Source organism: Aegilops tauschii, chromosome 4, assembly GCF_002575655.3.
Source record: "Aegilops tauschii subsp. strangulata cultivar AL8/78 chromosome 4, Aet v6.0, whole genome shotgun sequence".
NCBI classification, from domain to species: Eukaryota; Viridiplantae; Streptophyta; class Magnoliopsida; order Poales; family Poaceae; genus Aegilops; species Aegilops tauschii.
This window is the reverse complement of record NC_053038.3, coordinates 153,422,917-153,440,617: the sequence shown is the minus strand read 5'-3', so window position 1 is coordinate 153,440,617 and position 17,701 is coordinate 153,422,917. Positions and strand designations below refer to the sequence as shown.

General features: G+C 45.3%; 1 long non-coding RNA gene across 1 annotated transcript; it reads right to left on the bottom strand.

Annotated features, from left to right (window-relative positions):
* Positions 1-2,294: 2,294 nt before the first annotated feature.
* Positions 2,295-8,004, bottom strand: LOC141021249 (uncharacterized). Its single transcript, XR_012181655.1, has 2 exons — positions 3,665-8,004; positions 2,295-2,646 (listed from the first exon to the last, which is right to left on the bottom strand). It is a non-coding gene; the product is annotated as an uncharacterized lncRNA (long non-coding RNA).
* Between the last annotated feature and the right edge of the window lie 9,697 nt (positions 8,005-17,701).

The window sequence follows — 17,701 nt, the reverse complement described above, 5'->3', positions numbered from 1 at the left end:
GCCAGTGACCACGTGGCGATTTGTTGTTTGCCGGGGCTGTGCGCTGCGTGGGGCAAGGTAGCAGACGCCTAAACTTAACAAACTCGGCAGCTGTGGATTAATAAAAAAAATAGACTGGCGGGTTTTAATAAACCGCCGGGTCGTGTCAAGTAAACCGGTTAAATAAACTGACCGATCTAATAGAATAACAACAAAAATGTAATGACCCGCGATCTAATCTAGGCCTTATATTAAAGATCTAACAGATGAGGGGTATTCCGGTTCCGGCGTTTACAGTTGGTGGCGACGTAGCTCCGGCGATGTCCGCCGGTAGCGAAGGCTTCCAGCTCAAGGAGGCGACGGCACCGGTGGTATTTGAGCTCGGGGAAGATGTCCAGGGGGTGAGGAGGACAACGAAGAAGCCAATGGTAACGACGGCGAGGCTCGGGGTCGTCAGACTCGAGCGGGCTGAGCTCGACGGCGGTGGTGGTGCTTGATGGTGAGCGGGGATGGTGCTCGAGTGGGGTTTGGGCTTGGGCGAGATTGCGGGGAGGCCGGGAGAGCTTGAAGGGGCGGGTGGTTGACTCGGGGAGAGGTGAGGTGTTCGGTGTGGTGAGGTAGGGCTCCAATGTCGTGGCGACGGAGCTCGGCTTTGGCGAGCAATCAAGGAGGTGGCGGGGGTTCTCTGTGAGGGAAAAGGAGGGGGGCGGGGCGAGGGGGAGGGGTATATATAGGGGGAGGGGTGCTTGGAGTAGGGGGCGAGGGGGTGTGCGAACCCGAGAAGATCGGGATTCCGGCTGCGGCACGAGCACTATTGCGGCATTGCGTGGGCAAGGGGAAGAAGATGAGGCAAGAGCCACCAGTCAGTGGCACGGGGAGGTGAGTGAGGGGGACGGGCGACCGAGTGGTAGCGGTTCAGGCGCGGGGCGAGCTGCTGGGCCAGCCTGGCGCGTAGGTTATGTTAGCTAGGGTTTCTCTCTTTTTTTGCAGACAATAAAATAAAAAGAGAAACAGAAAGTAATAAAAATGATATATAGGCATATTATATTAAAAAATTCAGAAAACTATTTTCTAAAACGTGAACATATTTGCAAATACAAATAAAATCCACAAAAATTCAAATGAATCAAACAATGCTACTATTGCATTCGAAATTCAAATAAAATATTTTTAATATATCAAAATGATTTCAAATTTATTTTTTCCATTATTGTGTTGAAGGGAATCATTTTACCCTAATTTCCATATATTTTATTTTTGGAGAAGAATAATTTGAATAAAACCCTCAAATGAGTTTGAATTTGAATTTCAAATCATTTGGGATTTCTTTCTGTTTTTACTTGACCCAATACCTTTCAAATGGCCCTGAATATTTGACGTGTGATATTACTTCTCTCTTTTGAATATTTCAAGGGGTTTTGAAATTTGAAAATTCAATAACTTCACAATGAAGGTGGGTTTGAAATAACTTGAAAGGGGTATTTTCAAATTGTTTGTTTTAAACTTCCAACTCATCTTTTAAGAAGTCATTTTATCTTCTCTCACGAGGATCATCGAGATGCATAAAGTTTCTGAATTTTGAAATATTTTCATATGGAATTCAAATCTTTTCAAAAACCCTTTTCATTTCAAATGGAAGAAGTCGTGTCATCTTCACTCTAGGGTTTTGTGTTTGAATTGAATTTGAATTCATTGAGATCAAAATGCAAGGATGAAAGTTTGGGAAAGTCATTTCATTCCCTTTCATTCAACTTTCAAAAAGTTTCAAATTCCACTCAATCATTTACCCAACAATCAAACAAACAATCATACTTATTAAATTAATATAACATTCCAAAATTTACAATTTTGGGATGTTACAATGCGTCAGTATCTGATATGAGGATGGAAGGAGGTGAGAGCCCTTGCAGCATGCGCTGGACCGGTGTATAATCCGGTTCAAGTATTGTGGCTTGGATGGGGCACCCAACATTAGATGTTAGGTGTTGGTGCGATGTCTGTTTGGTATTAGGCTCGGACATTCGGTACCCCTTCATCACGGAGATAGGAGTAGCGACTGGTGTTGCCAAGATGGTGGCTTCAGACTTACTGATGTATTACCTTGTAAGGGCTTTGTGAATAATTAATAAAATTGCTGCAGGCATCGCCCAGATGCAGAGGCCGGGGTACATCCTCCTTTCCAAACAAATTTGGATGTGTACTTGACTTTAATTGAATCAATCGAGTAATGAACCTTAGTAATCAATTGGATCCATATTTGACTTTAGTTTGAACTAAAATCCAATAAATGAATTACAATAATTATATTGGAAGTATGACTGACTTAAGTTGAGCTTGAAACAAACAAATACATTATAGTAAATGTATTGGATTTGTACTTGACATGTAGCGACCAGACCTCAAACAGTCTGATCTCTGTGCATCAGTGTCATCCCTGGATCGGTAATGCTGACACGCACAGTACTTGAAGGATTTATAACAGAGTAGCAATCACACACTTATTACATCGAATGTCTCAAAAGAGAACATATTACAAATAATATGGCTCAAGGCCATCTAAATAAGATAACAGCGGAAGGCTTGGAAGATAAAGTGAGTCCATCAACTCCAACGGCATCACTGAGTGAAAGACCACGACCTAAGGCACCTTACTCGCATCTGAAAAGTCTGCAACATGATACGTTGCAGCCCGAAAACGGGTCAGCACATGGAATATGCTGGCAATATAACACCAAAGAGTAATAAACAGAATAAGGCTATCACTACATGCATATATGGCTGATGGAGGCTGTATGGTTAATATGGTTTGCGAAAAGCCAATATTTCCCTACAACAAAGGAATAAATTTTATTTAACTATCATGGTGGTTGTTAAACATTGAGAATGGTAAACCCCATCGCAATCCCAATTAAAAGTAATTAATAACCCAATCAAATTTTATAATTAAGAGTGATGAGATCCACATGATAATCCAAGAACCAGATACTCAAGATGTCCATAACCGGGGACACGGCTAATCATGATTAGTGTGTACACTCTGCAGAGATTTGCGCACTTTTCCCCACAAGACTCGATCTCCTCCGTTGGATTTCTCGCACTACATGGTGTTTGAGGAACGGATGACCGAGACACAGTCTTTCAGAAGCGTTAACTCTTTACTCTGGGTAGACAGTACCACCTACATCCCCTACATCTTCTATCCTACCACTAAAAGAGGTCACACAACATACTCAACTATGCTAGAGCCCATAATGTCTTTTGGCTGCACACGGAAGTTTCTAGCATGAATAATCTCATGATCCCTTTGAGCCTGGGTGGCAGTCCATAGGAGAATCACACGGTACCCCGGGATTTCCGAAAATACAGGCAATCAGTGTGTTCCCTAGGTGCCTCAATCCACCCAGATGTGTATTAATGTTGCCACCTTAAGTTAACCATTACTTAACAATACTCACATCTATCATGAATACTCTCAAACCCAGACCGCGTCTATGAGCATAGCATGGCAATATAAGCAACGTAGAAGTAACTCCCATAGGTTTGATTATAAACAGGTGAATAGGTACTACCTCATCTACTTCCCAAACCCACAATTTAAATTAGATCCTAACCATGCAATTGTTTGTGGATTGATCTAATGAAATAAAACTGGGTAGTAAAGAGGTATGATCAAAGTGTTACTTGCCTTGCTGATGATCCGTGAAACCTAGAGACTCGTAGTAGCACGCTTCGCACTCCGGGTACTCTATTGCAAACAAACAAGCATACAATAAGCAATCAAGCAACAACGCACGGGTAAAACTCAAATAAGAGATCTAACCAGAACGTTCAACTTAAGAACTCCGGTTTGCAAAAAGAATCAAATCAAACGAAGCAACGAAACTCAAACTGCAAAAGAAACAAGCTTCGTTTACTAATCTGGACTAAAGTCAATTTTTACAGTAGCAAAAACTTGTTTAAGTTGGTTAAATAGAAAGAGGGTTTCGAGATGAAACTCTAGGTGTCACTCCCAAGATGCGACCCTATCCTAAAGGAACTCGAAGGTCCCACCAAGGATAGAAGCGCATCTTGAAAACGCTTTTGCAAGGTGGATATCATTACATCAGCATTACATAATAGATGGGGATACATACAAGAGGCATACAATGCCACAAGAATACATCAATACATCATACATAAGATCAACATCCTACTACGGATGAAACACAAACAGAAGCTCAAACGACATCCACCCTGCTAGCCCAGGCTGCCGATCTGGAACCTATCCCCTGATCGAAGAAGAAGCAGAAGAAGACCTCCAGAACAAGTAAACATCGCTCTCGCGTCATGATCATCGCAAAACCTGTACCTGCAACTGGTGTTGTAGTAAACTGTGAGCCACGAGGACTCAGCAATCCCATTACCTTGGGTATCAAGACTAGCAAAGCTTAATGGGTAAGGAAGGGGTAAAGTGGTGAGGTTGCAGCAGCGACTAAGCAAGTATGGTGGCTAACTTACGCAAATAAGAGCGAGAAGAGAAGCAAAGGAACGGTCGTGAAACTAGCAATGATCAAGAAGTGATCCTGAACTCCTACTTACGTCAAACATAACCCAGAAACCGTGTTCACTTCCCGGACTCCGCCGAGAAGAGACCATCACGGCTACACACGCGGTTGATGCATTTTACTTAAGGTCAAGTGTCAAGTTCTCTACAACCGGATATTAAGAAATTCCCATCTGCCACATAATCGCGGGCACGGCTCTCGAAAGTTTATACCCTGCAGGGGTGTCCCAACTTAGCCCATTATAAGCTCTCATGGTCAACGAAGGATATTCCTTCTCCCGGGAAGACCCGATCAGCCTCGGAATCCCGGTTACAAGACATTTCGACAATGGTAAAACAAGACCAGCAAAGCCGCCCGATGTGCCGACAATCCCGATAGGAGCGGCACATATCTCGTTCTCAGGGCAACACCGGATGAGACATCCTATGAGTAAAACCAGACCTCGAGTTTCCATGAGGGGGCCCCGCAGTCTACTCAGTTCGGACCAGCACTTAGAGAAGCACTGGCCCGGGGGGGGGGGGTTAAAATAAAGATGACCCTCGGGAGCGCGACTCCCAAGGGAAAAAGGCTAGGTGAGGCAAATGTAAAACCAAGGTTGGGCCTTGCTGGAAGAGTTTTATTCAAAGCGAACTGTCAAGGGGGTCCATCAATCACCCAACCGCATAAGGGACGCAAAATCAAGGAACATAATACCAGTATGACGGAAACTAGGGCGACAAGAGTGGAACAAAACACCAGGCATAAGGCCGAGCCTTCCACCCTTTACCAAGTATATAGATGCATTAATTAAATAAGAGATATTGTGATATCCCAACATAACCATAATCCAACATGGAGCAATCTTCATTTTCACCTGCAACTAGCAAAGCTATAAGAGGGGCTGAGCAAAGCGGTAACATAGCCAAACAACGGTTTGCTAGGAAGGGTGACAAAGGTTAGAGGTTCATGGCAATTTGGGAGGCTTGAGGAGCAAGTGATAGGTAGCGCAGCAAAGCGATAGAACGAAGCAGCTAGCATAGCAATGATAGTAGTGAGGGCCAAGGTAACGGTCATCTTGCCTGAAATCCCGTTAGGAAGAAGAACGAGTCCATGAAGAAGATGAAGCCACATAGACGAACGAATCCTCACGATCGCAACGACACGGGAACTACCGAGAAGAAGCACACAACATGGTAAACACACCACACATGAACAAGGCATGATGCTCAACCAAGTATGATGCATGACAAGGCTACATGAAGCTACTCATGACAAGAGAGGATGCATACAAGATCAACACATCAAAGCAAGTTTAAATGAGGCCTGAAAAAACATATAACAATTCCGGTAAGTCCCCATATAAACCTTTTGTTCAAGTTGCTAAACAGCAAGTTAAGATACACCACGATGATCTACACAAAATTCTTGTCAAGTTACATAAAAAGTTCATTTAATTTGGAGCTACGGCCTAGAAGATATGAGCAAAACAAGTTAAGCATGGCATTGATGCAAAATGCATTCAAACATCAAGCAAACACAATCAAAACATGGATGCAACAAGGTAACATGAAACTATATGCAAAACTAAGTAAGTTTCATGTAGATCAGACTCAAAACGGAGCAACGGTTCAACACATACACTCTATACAAGTTTAAGGGACAGCTGTCCAAAACAGCAATTAGGTAACTTGCAAGGATCGAAACAACATGCTACAGCACCTCAACATTAAAACAACTGACATGGACGTGATGTACAGGTAAAGCATTACAAAACATGAACACTGAGCTATCTCCAGAAACCACTAGAACATTCTCCAAAGGACATGGAAAGATTGCAAATGATAACAGTTTCACAGACTTAGCAGAAAAATCACTGGACATGACAGAAATAACATCAGGTTGCAATGTTTAGAACTATCAAACAGCATGTTACGGCCAGCTATCATGGCAAAATAGAGAATATCATGCTAGTACTATAAGCAATTAAGAAAGCTCCCTTAGTCAACTTATTCCAAAGATCAATAGAAAAGATGTTAGAACCCATGCAAACATGACAAATGGCAGATTCAGACAGTGAAAATAACAGCACATGGCAGGAACAACGATAAGTAGGCATGTTGGTGAGCTTGTACAGCTCACTACAGAGAATTACATGGCATGAAAAGATAACCAACAGTAAGAAGACATGATCATGAAGCTAAGCATGGCAAAAGCAAGTTCATAGGGTGCATGGACCACTAGCAATAACCATGGCAAAATTGATTAACATGTAAACAATCTGCCAGGAACATTTTATAGCAAAAGTAGAGCAAGATTAAGACATGCTAGAGCACTCTATAAATGCAAAAATGGGCATGGGTGGATAGACCACAACCATAATTCCAAAACATCCTTACTGAAGAAACTCAAAAGAAGCATGGATCTCACTATAGCATCATGTTTACATGGCATAAAAATAACCGCAGGGACAAGACAGTAAAATCCAAGTCCCTGAAATCAGCAATATCACGAAGACTATTTTGCATGCTTGTGCTAGTCACCACAAAGATCACAAAAATACATAGAAAGCACCCCTGTAAAGATGGCATGGCATAGATGAAAACACATGTAGAGCTCATGCCCAAAGGATGCACACACAAAATGCAATGAGAATGACAAAACAGCAAGTTCTGTTAACAGACAGCAGTTAACATCATATAGCACTTTTGCAACGATTATTAGAGCATAAAGATAAACTCAAACAAGCATGGCACAATGGAATGAAATGTAGAGCATCTCTCAATGAACATTTTGACATATCGTATGCACAAAACGGATCATCGAGCATGAAGTTATGATGCGTGAAACATGCACACATGAAGTTTGAAACTCGGGGACTGCCAGTTTTTTTCACCTCGTGAAAAAAACTGGCAGGTCGGGGTTGGCTCCTTCTCTCGTACAGAACTGCCATGGCAGAAGTCAACGCCGGTGGCGAGGGGGCGTGGGACTGCGGTGGGCATCGGGAAGGCCGGGAATGGGTGGACCCGGGCATCGGGAATCCATTCCCGGCGACAAGGCGTCTTGGGGCGGCGCCAAGGAGTTCTCTGCACAGCCACGGGAGAGAGAGAGAGATGAGGACGGGGGAAATGAAGGAGAGGGAGAAGGCGAAGGGGAAGGAGGAGCAGGGCAACAGGGTTCGGCCTGGGGTCGGCGGCGGCTCGCCGGCGCGGCGAGGATGGCCGGGGTCGGTGCCGAGGTGCTCCGGCGGCGCAGGTGGCTCGGGGTCGAGGGTCTCCTCCCCTCGATCCAGTTCGGGAGCGAGGGAGCGGGACCCCTCGGGCGGCGGCGGAGGCTTGGCCCGGATCGGGCCCGGGGCGGGCCGCGGATGGGCCTCGCGGGCCTGGCGCGGTGGAGGCGACGTGGCTGCCCCTGGTTGGCTGCAGGTCGGCGGCGCGGCGAACGGAGCGGCGGCACTTGGCGGTGGAGGAGTGCACCGGCGCTGAAAACGAGGAGGGAGTGGCGGCTGGCTGCGGGAATTGAGGAGGGGGTAGGTAGGAGGCCAAAAATGGCAGGGGAGGCGTCTATATATAGAAAGGGGGCTAGGGTTAGGGGTTTTGCTCCGTTTCGGAGCCGTTCAATCGCCATCGGACGGTCCGGAGCGGAGGGGATAGGTAGTTGGGCCTAGTGGGCTGTGTAGATGAGTTGGTCTGAGAGGAGAGAAGAGAATAGCAGCACGACAATGGTTTTCGGAGACCGAAAACGTCCGACGGATACACCGGCTATATTGCGGCTGTATGTTTAACGGTTGGACTATCAAACAAGCTTCGAATGCGACAAAACTTGACAGGCGATCTGCCTACTCTATAATAAGACCGCACGCCAAGTTTCAACCCATTCCGAGAACATTTTTTATGCCACTAATAAAATAATATTTCGGAGGTGCCACGGGCGCATGCGAGTGTGAAAGGGCTCGGAACGGACAACGGAGAACTCTTGGAGACCCCGACGGATGCAAGTTTTGAAAAACATGATGATGCAATGCAGATGATGACATGGCAAAGTGCGAGACGCAAGCAAATGACATGGCAATGGCAGTGAAAAACTGGAAGACACCTGACGCATCGGATTCGGGGCGTTACAACTCTCCTCTACTAGCAAGAGATCTCGTCCCGAGATCTTAGGACCGAGACGGAAGGGAAAAAGGGATGAGGTGAAATAAGAACAAAAGAGTGAGGATGAACAAAGTTGAGAGCACTGGGTAGAAAAGAAAATGACAAAGATGACGAGAATCGACAGCTCAATGAATAAGATAGACTCTGAAATCACTCCGGTTAGAACAAGATAGAAACGAAATAAGAACGAAAGAATATAGGCAGCACTCCGACTGAACATGGAAAGAAATAGAGCATGAACTTGAGAAGATGGAATGATACTTTATGAGAGGAACAACACAATGCCTCCGGAATACTTGAAAGATTGGAATGAGAAGAACGGGGAAGAAGATGACAACTTCTACCACGAATGAAATAGAAAGCATCCATAGAAGGAAGCATTGAATGGAGTTGTTGGAAATTCAACAACAAAAGAATTGCTTGTTGTGGACTTATAGATAACATCTCAAAATTATGAGGTGATCTCCGACCACAAGCGGAAAAGATTAAATAGCTGAGAAGAATGAAGAAATGCAAAACTCCACTTCAAAAGAATACGGAGAATTAATTGCACCTCGTGAAGCAAAAAGAAGAATACTTGAGCTCCTCCGGCAAGAATCTTGATGAACACTTGAGGAATGAATTAAATCATGACGATCCACCGTGAAGAACTCCGGTACAAAAGGATGATGAGATAGAATTGAGGGATGAAAGGGATAAGATTAAAGCCTTGCGATGATACCGATGGAGGTTCCGACGAGACGACCAAGGAGAACTTGGAACTCCGGAAGGAAAAGAATAACTCAGGACTGAGAGACTATTCACCATGAAAAATCTTCGACGGGAGGAATTGATCCACTTGATGAAATCGGAATAAGAATTATGTTAAGCTTATCCTCCACCAATTAAATTGATGAGAAGCAATGGATTTGCATACTACTTATTCGCGTTGGAAAGGATTAAGGGGGGATATAGCGCCAAACTTGAGAAAGTCTTCATGAACCACCGGTAGGATTGGAAAAGAAGAATGAATTGATATGATAACCACAGAAAAGAAATCTTGAACGAGCCACCGTAAGAATTGAAACGAATGACGAAAAGAGAATAAATCATCGGGAAGAGTTAGAAAAGCACGAAGATACTTGAGGGAATTTGATACCACGGAATGAAGAGGTCTCGAACTGATTAAAGCGTGAAGCACCGGAAGAATATGGAGATGAATGAAGAGGCACATATATAGAATAATTGGAGAACGAATTTGAAAACTTATAACGAAGAGATATTCCGAAAAGATGACCTCCGGATGATCGAGATGGAAAGCAACCCCTGAAATACTCTGGATGATTGAAAAGAATTGCATGAGTGGAAACAATTTGAGAGGATAACATCAAGCTAGCGCCACGAATCTTTGGGAGAATGGACAAGATTCAGGGAAAACTCTACTTCGGTCTTCAAATGTTGAGAATGACGACGAGAAACACCTTGAAGAAATTGTTGAAACACTCCGAAAGAATAAAAGAGGAAAGATTGAACCGAACATAAAAGAATTTGGAAGCTATCTTGGAGAAGGCATCTGGCTGATGAAATTCATACTTACGTCAAATTTCAAAAGAACTTGAGAATAACTTTGGAATAATTAGAAGAGTCAGGTAAGATCCTTGGAAAAAGACCTGTGGGTTAGGGCCCATTGAAAAGAAACACCATTGGAAGGATTGTAGAAGAGATGATGCACCGGAACAGCTGAAAGACTTGAATGAGGTGACAACCTCAAAATAGTTGAATGCAAACACGAATCTTCTGAGATGTTTTGAGCACTCCGGAAGGATTAAATGGCGAGAGACGAATAAACAAAAGAAATCACTTGAGTCGAGGAAAGGAATATGATGAACAGCAAAAAAAACTTGAATTAAAACCTCCGAAAGGAAAACGAGAAAAACGATGATGAACTAGACGAGAATTCACCAGTTGAGACAATTGAGGAAAAACTGAAGGTACTCCGCACGAATGAAATTGATGCTCGAATAGAGGCTCAGACTCCGGGAATAAAAATGGTGGGAGGGCGGGAAAAACACAGGCAACTGGAACGATGGATAATTGAATAGAGAAGCGCCGGTTGAAATGAGTGAGGAGAGAATGCAAAGGCTTCGCACGAGTAGGATGGATACTCGATTTCGGACTCCAGTTCCAAGAAGAAAAGGGGTGGGCAGTGGGAAAAAAACAAGGACAACTCCGGACAAGGAAACAACGTCGAAAGAGAAAAAATCTAACGACCGGTCTTGCAAATGATGACGAGGATCGAAACCACTCGAAGAGAAATGCGCCGGATTGAAAAGAGGATGGACAACGAACGAAAACTAACCGCGTGATCCTAAAGAAAAATTTGAAGGGGAAGAGAAGTAAGTCGAAACACCTACGTCCGGATTTCTCACCAGAGCGACAAGGGGGCTGAGGAGTAAAAAGAGTTCCTCCTCTCCGATATAACTAGACTCCGAAAAAAGTTTTTTTTATCTAGACCCGACAACAGCCAACTACACGATCTATCAAGGGGGCTCCTATGGTCGGTTGAGGCTCCGATACCAACTTATCACGCCCAAGATGCGACCCTATCCTAAAGGAACTCGAAGGTCCCACCAAGGATAGAAGCGCATCTTGAAGACGCTTTTGCAAGGTGGATATCATTACCTCGTACCATTACATAATAGTTGGGGATACATACAAAAGGCACAAACGCCCAAGAATACGACACCATACATGAGAACAACATCCGACTACGGATGAAACATAAACAGAAACTCTAACAATATCCACCATGCTAGCCCAGGCTGCCGACCTAGAAACTATCCCCTCATCGAAGAAGAAGAAGAACTCCAAAACAAGTAAACATTGCTCTCGCGTCATGATCATCGCAATACATGTACCTGCAACTGTTGTTGTAGTAATCTGTGAGCCACGAGGACTCAGCAATCCCATTACCATGGGTATCAAGACTAGCAAAGCTTAATGGGTAAGGAAGGGGTAAAGTGGTGAGGTTGCAGCAGCGGCTAAGCAATGTATGGTGGCTAAATTACGAAACAAGAGCGAGAAGAGGAGCTTAGCAAGCGGCCGTCAACTAGTAATGATCAAGAAGTGATCCTGAACTCCTACTTACGTCAAACATAACCCAAAAACCGTGTTCTCCTCTCAAACAACCCCGAAAAGAGACAATCACGGTTACGCACACAGTTGGTGTATTTTAGAAGAGTTTACTTCAAGTTTACTACAACCGGATATTAACAAATTCCCATCTGCCACATAACCGCGGGCACGGCTTTCGAAAGTTCAAACTCTGCAGGGGTGTCCCAACTTAGCCCATGATAAGCTCTCACGATCAACGAAGGATATTCCTTCTCCCGGAAAGACCCGATCAGTCTCGGAGTCCCGGTTACAAGACATTTCGACAATGGTAAAACAAGACCAGCAAGACCTCCCGGCGTGCCGACACCCTGATAGTAGCCGCGCGTATCTCTCTCAGGCCACGACCGGATGAACAACCCGTACAACTAAAACCAGGCCTCGAGTTTCCACGAGGTGGCGCTGCAAGGGGCTCTAGTTCGGACCAACACTTAGAGAAGCATTGGCCCGAGGGGGGGGCTAAAATAAAGATGACCCTCGGGTTAATTACTCCCAAGGGAAAGGTATAGGTGGTAGGTAGGCAAATGGTAAAACCAATGTTGGGTCTTGCTGGATTAGTTTCATTCAAGGCGAACTGTCAAGGGGTTCCCATAACACCCAACCGCGTTAGGGACGCAAAATCTGGGAACATAATACTGATCTGACGGAAACTAGGGCGGCAAGAGTGGAACAAAACACCAGGCATAAGGCCGAGCCTTCCACCCTTTACCAAGTATATAGATCCATTAATAATATAAGAGATATTGTGATATCCCAACATAAACATAATCCAACATGGAACAATCTTCATCTTCACCTGCAACTAGCAACGCTATAAGAGGGGCTGAGTAAATGCAGTAACATAGCCAAATAACGGTTTGCTAGGAAGGGTGACAAAGGTTAGAGGTTCATGGCAATTTGGGAGGCTTGATAAGCAAGTGGTAGGTAACGCGGCATAGCGATAGCATCGAGGCAACTAGCATAGCAATGATAGTAATGAGATCGAAGGTGACGGTCATCTTGCCTGAAATCCTGCTAGGACGAAGAACGAGTCCATGAAGAAGATGAAGCCACGAAGACGAACCAAGCGTAGACGAACGAATCCTCACGATCGCAACGAATCGGGAACTATCGAGAAGAAGCACACAACATGGTAAACACACCACACATGAACAAGGTATGATGCTCAACCAAGTATGATGCATGACAATGCTACATGAAGCTACTCATGGCAAGAGATGATGCATACAAGAGCAACACATCAAAGCAAGTTTAAATGAGGCCGGAAACAACATATAACTATACCAGTAAGTCCGCATATAAACCTTATGTTCAAGTTGTTAAACAGCAAGTTAATATACACCACGATGATCTACACGAAATTCTAGTCAAGTTACATATAAAGTTCATTTAATTTGGAGCTACGGCCTAGAAGATATGAGCAAAACAAGTTAAACATGACATTGATGCAAAATGCATTCAAACATCAAGAAAACACACTGAAAACATGGATGCAACAAGGTAACATGAAACTACATGCAAAACTAAGCAAGTTTCATGTAGAGCACACTCAAAACGGAGCAACGGTTCAACACATACACTCTATACAAGTTTAAGGGACAGCTGTCCAAAACAGCAACTAGGTAACTTGCAAGTATCAAAACAACATGCTACAGCACCTCAATATGAAACAAATGACATGGACGTGATGTACAGGTAAAGCATTACAAAACATGAACAATGAGCTATCTCCAGAAACCACTAGAACATGCTCAAAAGGACATGACAAGATTGCAAATGATAACAGTTTCACAGACTTGGCAGAAATCACTGGACATGACAGAAATAACATCAGGTTGCAATGTTTAGAACTATCAAACAGCATGTTATGGCCAGCTATCATGGCAAAATAGAGCACGGCATGCTATTACTATAAGCAATTAAGTAACCTCCCTTAGTCAACTTATTCCAAAGATCAATAGAAAAGATGTTAGAACCCATGCAAACATGACAAATGATATGGCAGATTCAGACTTGGGGAAAATAACAGCACATGGCAGGAACAACGATAAGTAGGCATGTTGGTGAGCTTGTACAGCTCACTACAGAGCATTACATGGCATGGCAAGGTAACCAACAGTAATAAGACATGATCACTAAGCTAAGCATGGCAATAACAAGTTCATAGGGTGCATGGAACACTAGCAATAACCATGGCAAAATTGATTAACATGTAAATAATCTGCCAGGAACATTTTATAGCAAAAATAGAGCAAGATTAAGACATGCTAGAGCACTTCATAAATGCAAACATGGGCATGGATGGATAGATCAGACCCATAATTCCAAAACATCGTTACTGAAGCAACTCAAAAGAAGCATGGATCTCACTGTAGCATCATGTTTACATGGCATAAAAATAACAGCAGGGAAAAGACAATAAAATCCTAAGTCCCTGAAATCACCAATATCACGAAGGCTATTTTGCATGCTAGTTCTAGTCACAACAAAGATCACAAAAATACATCGCAAGCACCCCTGTAAAGATGGCATGGCATAGATAAAAACACATGTAGAGCTCATGCCCAAAGGATGCACACACAAATTGCAATGAAAATGACAAAACAGCAAGTTCTGTTAACAGACAGCAGTTAACATCATATAGCAAGAGCATAAAGATGGATTCAAACAAGCATGGCACAATGGAATGAAATGTAGAGCATCTCTCACTGAACATTTCGACATATCGTATGCACAAACTGGAGCAACGAGCAGGAAGTTATAATGGGTCAAACATGCACACATGAAGTTTGAAACTCAACGACTTGGCAGTTTTTTTCACCTCGCGAAAAAAACTGGCAGGTCGGGGTTGACTCCTTCTCTCGTACAGAACTGCCATGGCGGAAGTCAACACCGGCGGCGAGGGGTGTGGGACTCTGGTGGCCATCGGGAAGGCCGGGAATGGGTGGATGCGGGCATGGGGAATCCATTCCCGGCGACAAGGCGTCTTGGGGCGGCGCCAAGGAGTTCTCTGCACAGCCACGGGAGAGAGAGAGATGAGGACGGGGGAGAGGAAGGAGAGGGAGTAGGCGAAGGGGAAGGAGGAGCAGGGCAACAGGGTCCGGCCTGGGGTCGGCGGCGGCTCGCCGGCGCGGCGAGGATGGCCGGGGTCGGCGCCAAGGTGCTCCGGCGGCGCAGGTGGCTCGGGGTCGAGGGGCTCCTCCCCTCGATCTAGTTCGGGAGCGAGGGAGCGGGACCGCTCGGGCGGCGGCGGAGGCTTGGCCCGGATCGGGCCCGGGGCGGGCCGCGGATGGGCCTCGCGGGCCTGGCGCGGTGGAGGAGACGTGGCTACCCCTGGTTGGCTGTAGGGCGGCGGCGCGGTGAATGTAGCGGCGACACTTGGCGGCAGAGGAGTGCACCGGCGCTGAAAGCAAGGAGGGAGTGGCGGCTGGCTGCGGGAATTGAGGAGGGGGTAGGTAGGAGGCCAAAAATGGCAGGGGAGGCGTCTATATGAAAGGGGGCTAGGGTTAGGGGTTTTGCTCCGTTTCGGAGCCGTTCGATCGCCATCGGATGGTCCGGAGCGGAGGGGATAGGTAGTTGGGCCTAGTGGGCTGTGTAGATGAGTTGGGCTGAGAGGAGAGAAGAGAATAGCGGCCCGGCAATGGTTTTCGGAGATCGAAAACGTCCGACGGATACACCGGCTATATTGCGGCTGTATGTTTAACGGTTGGACTATCAAACAAGCTCCGAATGCGACGAAACTTGACAGGCGATCTACCTACACTATAATAAGACCGCACGCCAAGTTTCAACCCATTCCGAGAACATTTTTTTATGCCACTAATAAAATAATATTTCGGAGGTGCCGCGGGCGCGTGCGAGTGTGAAAGGGCTCGGAACGGACAACGGAGAAAACTGGGAGACCCTGACGGATGCATGTTTTGAAAAACATGATGATGCAATGCAGATGATGACATGGAAAAGTGCAACACGCAAGCAAATGACATGGCAATGGCGGCGGAAAACTGGAAGACACCTGAAGCATCGGATTCGGGGCGTTACGTTCAACCTCCTCCACGCTAACGTGGTTCACTTGTCCCCTGGTGAAAGGGTCGGGCTTCTTCCTAGAGCTTCCATTGTTGTTTCCATTCTTACATTCAGGACATTCATTGGCGTAATGTCCAGTCTTCTGGCACTTGTAGCAAGTAACATGGCTTAGATCTTTCTTGGCGGGTGTCGCCGGGTTAGAACGGTTCTGTCCGTTGCTTCCTCCATTACTATTCCCGTTCTTGGCACCACTATGGTTATGCGAACTCCCTCCAGAGTGATTGTGACCTCCATGGTTATGGACAAGTCCTCCCGAGTTCGGGGTGAAACGGGGCCTCTGATGAGCTCCAGAATTATACTTCCCTTGTCCATACTTCCTCTTGCGGTTGTCAATCTGCTGCTGCTTCCCTTCAATCATGAGAGCTCTATCTACCAACTCCTGGTAGTTATTGAAATTTGCTACCATCAACTGCATGCTCAGCTCATCATTCAGTCCTTCCAAAAACTTCTCCTTCTTAGCTGCATCTGTAGCGACGTCATCCTGGGCATAACGTGCTAGCTTACTAAAGTCATCCACATACTGGCCAACGGTGCGTCCTCCTTGGCGTAAGTTGTGAAATTCACGCTTCTTCATGGCCATAGCTCCTGTTGATACACAGGCAATGCGAAAAGCTTGCTGAAACTGATCCCATGTCACTGTGTCAATGGGGTAAGTGACTGTGAAATTCTCCCACCATGATGCTGCGGGTCCATCAAGCTGATGTGCGGCAAAACACACTCTCTCCTCATATGTGTATCCTGCAGTAGTCAACTCCCTTTCAATCTTGCGGAGCCAATCATCTGCAACAATCGGCTCGGTACTACTGGAGAACACTGGTGGATTCAGCCTAAGAAAACGGGCTAAGTGATCAACTGGTGGTGGTGGGGTGGGTTGTTGTTGTTGTTGTTGTTGTTGTTGTTGTTGTTGTTCCCCTGGTTCTGATTCTGGACTAGTATCTGCATCAATGCATTCTGCTGCTGGATTAACTAAGTGAGCTCCGGTGGGAAAGAAAATCCATTGTCGCGTCACGGAGGCATCCGCTGGGTTTAGAAAAGGTGAGAAAACATAGTAGAATGAGGTCTAGGTGGAAAACACTGCCCATATGCACATGAGAGAAACACAAACATATCACTCAATCAATCAAGCAAGGGCATACAATCGGTCTAGAACTATCGTTACAAAAGTGCTCGGACTATACTATATACATGGTGGAATATTATTACTGATATGGTGGTCAACTAGAAAAAAATGATCGGTCGAAGACTCCATGATATCTGCTCCTACTTCATCAACATAGTCGTCATCTCTATCGTGGGAATCCGAGTCGGTGTCGTCGATGATGATGTAGTTCTCCGGGCAAGTGGAACTGTCGTCGTCTCCTCCTGGCGCGGGGTCTCCCATGAAAACTCCCAGCTTCCTTGTCAGGTCATCATTCTTCTCCACTAGTACGACGATTTCCTCCATATAATCCTCGCGAGTAGCCTTGAGTTCTTCCTCCAGTTCCGTGATCCTTGTCATTGCCTTCTTCAAATCTTTCATGCCTACGCATATCTGGTTCTCCTGGCGTCTAATGTGTTGGTTTAACTCCTGGATGAAAGCTGCAATCGATCTATCCTTCATGGTGCTGATCATCTCCCATTGCTCATCTCGGCGTCCACAAATCTGGTAGATAGTATCCTTGAGATCATTGTGGTAAACTTCTCCAATGCGTCCCATAGTAATGTGGGCTGCCATACTCTTTCCTAGACTCCAGGTTGGTGTATCAAAGGAAAGCTCTATGGGCTCAGCGACTGGCGTAAACGTCCTTCCTGGAACTTGAACTTGAATCATCT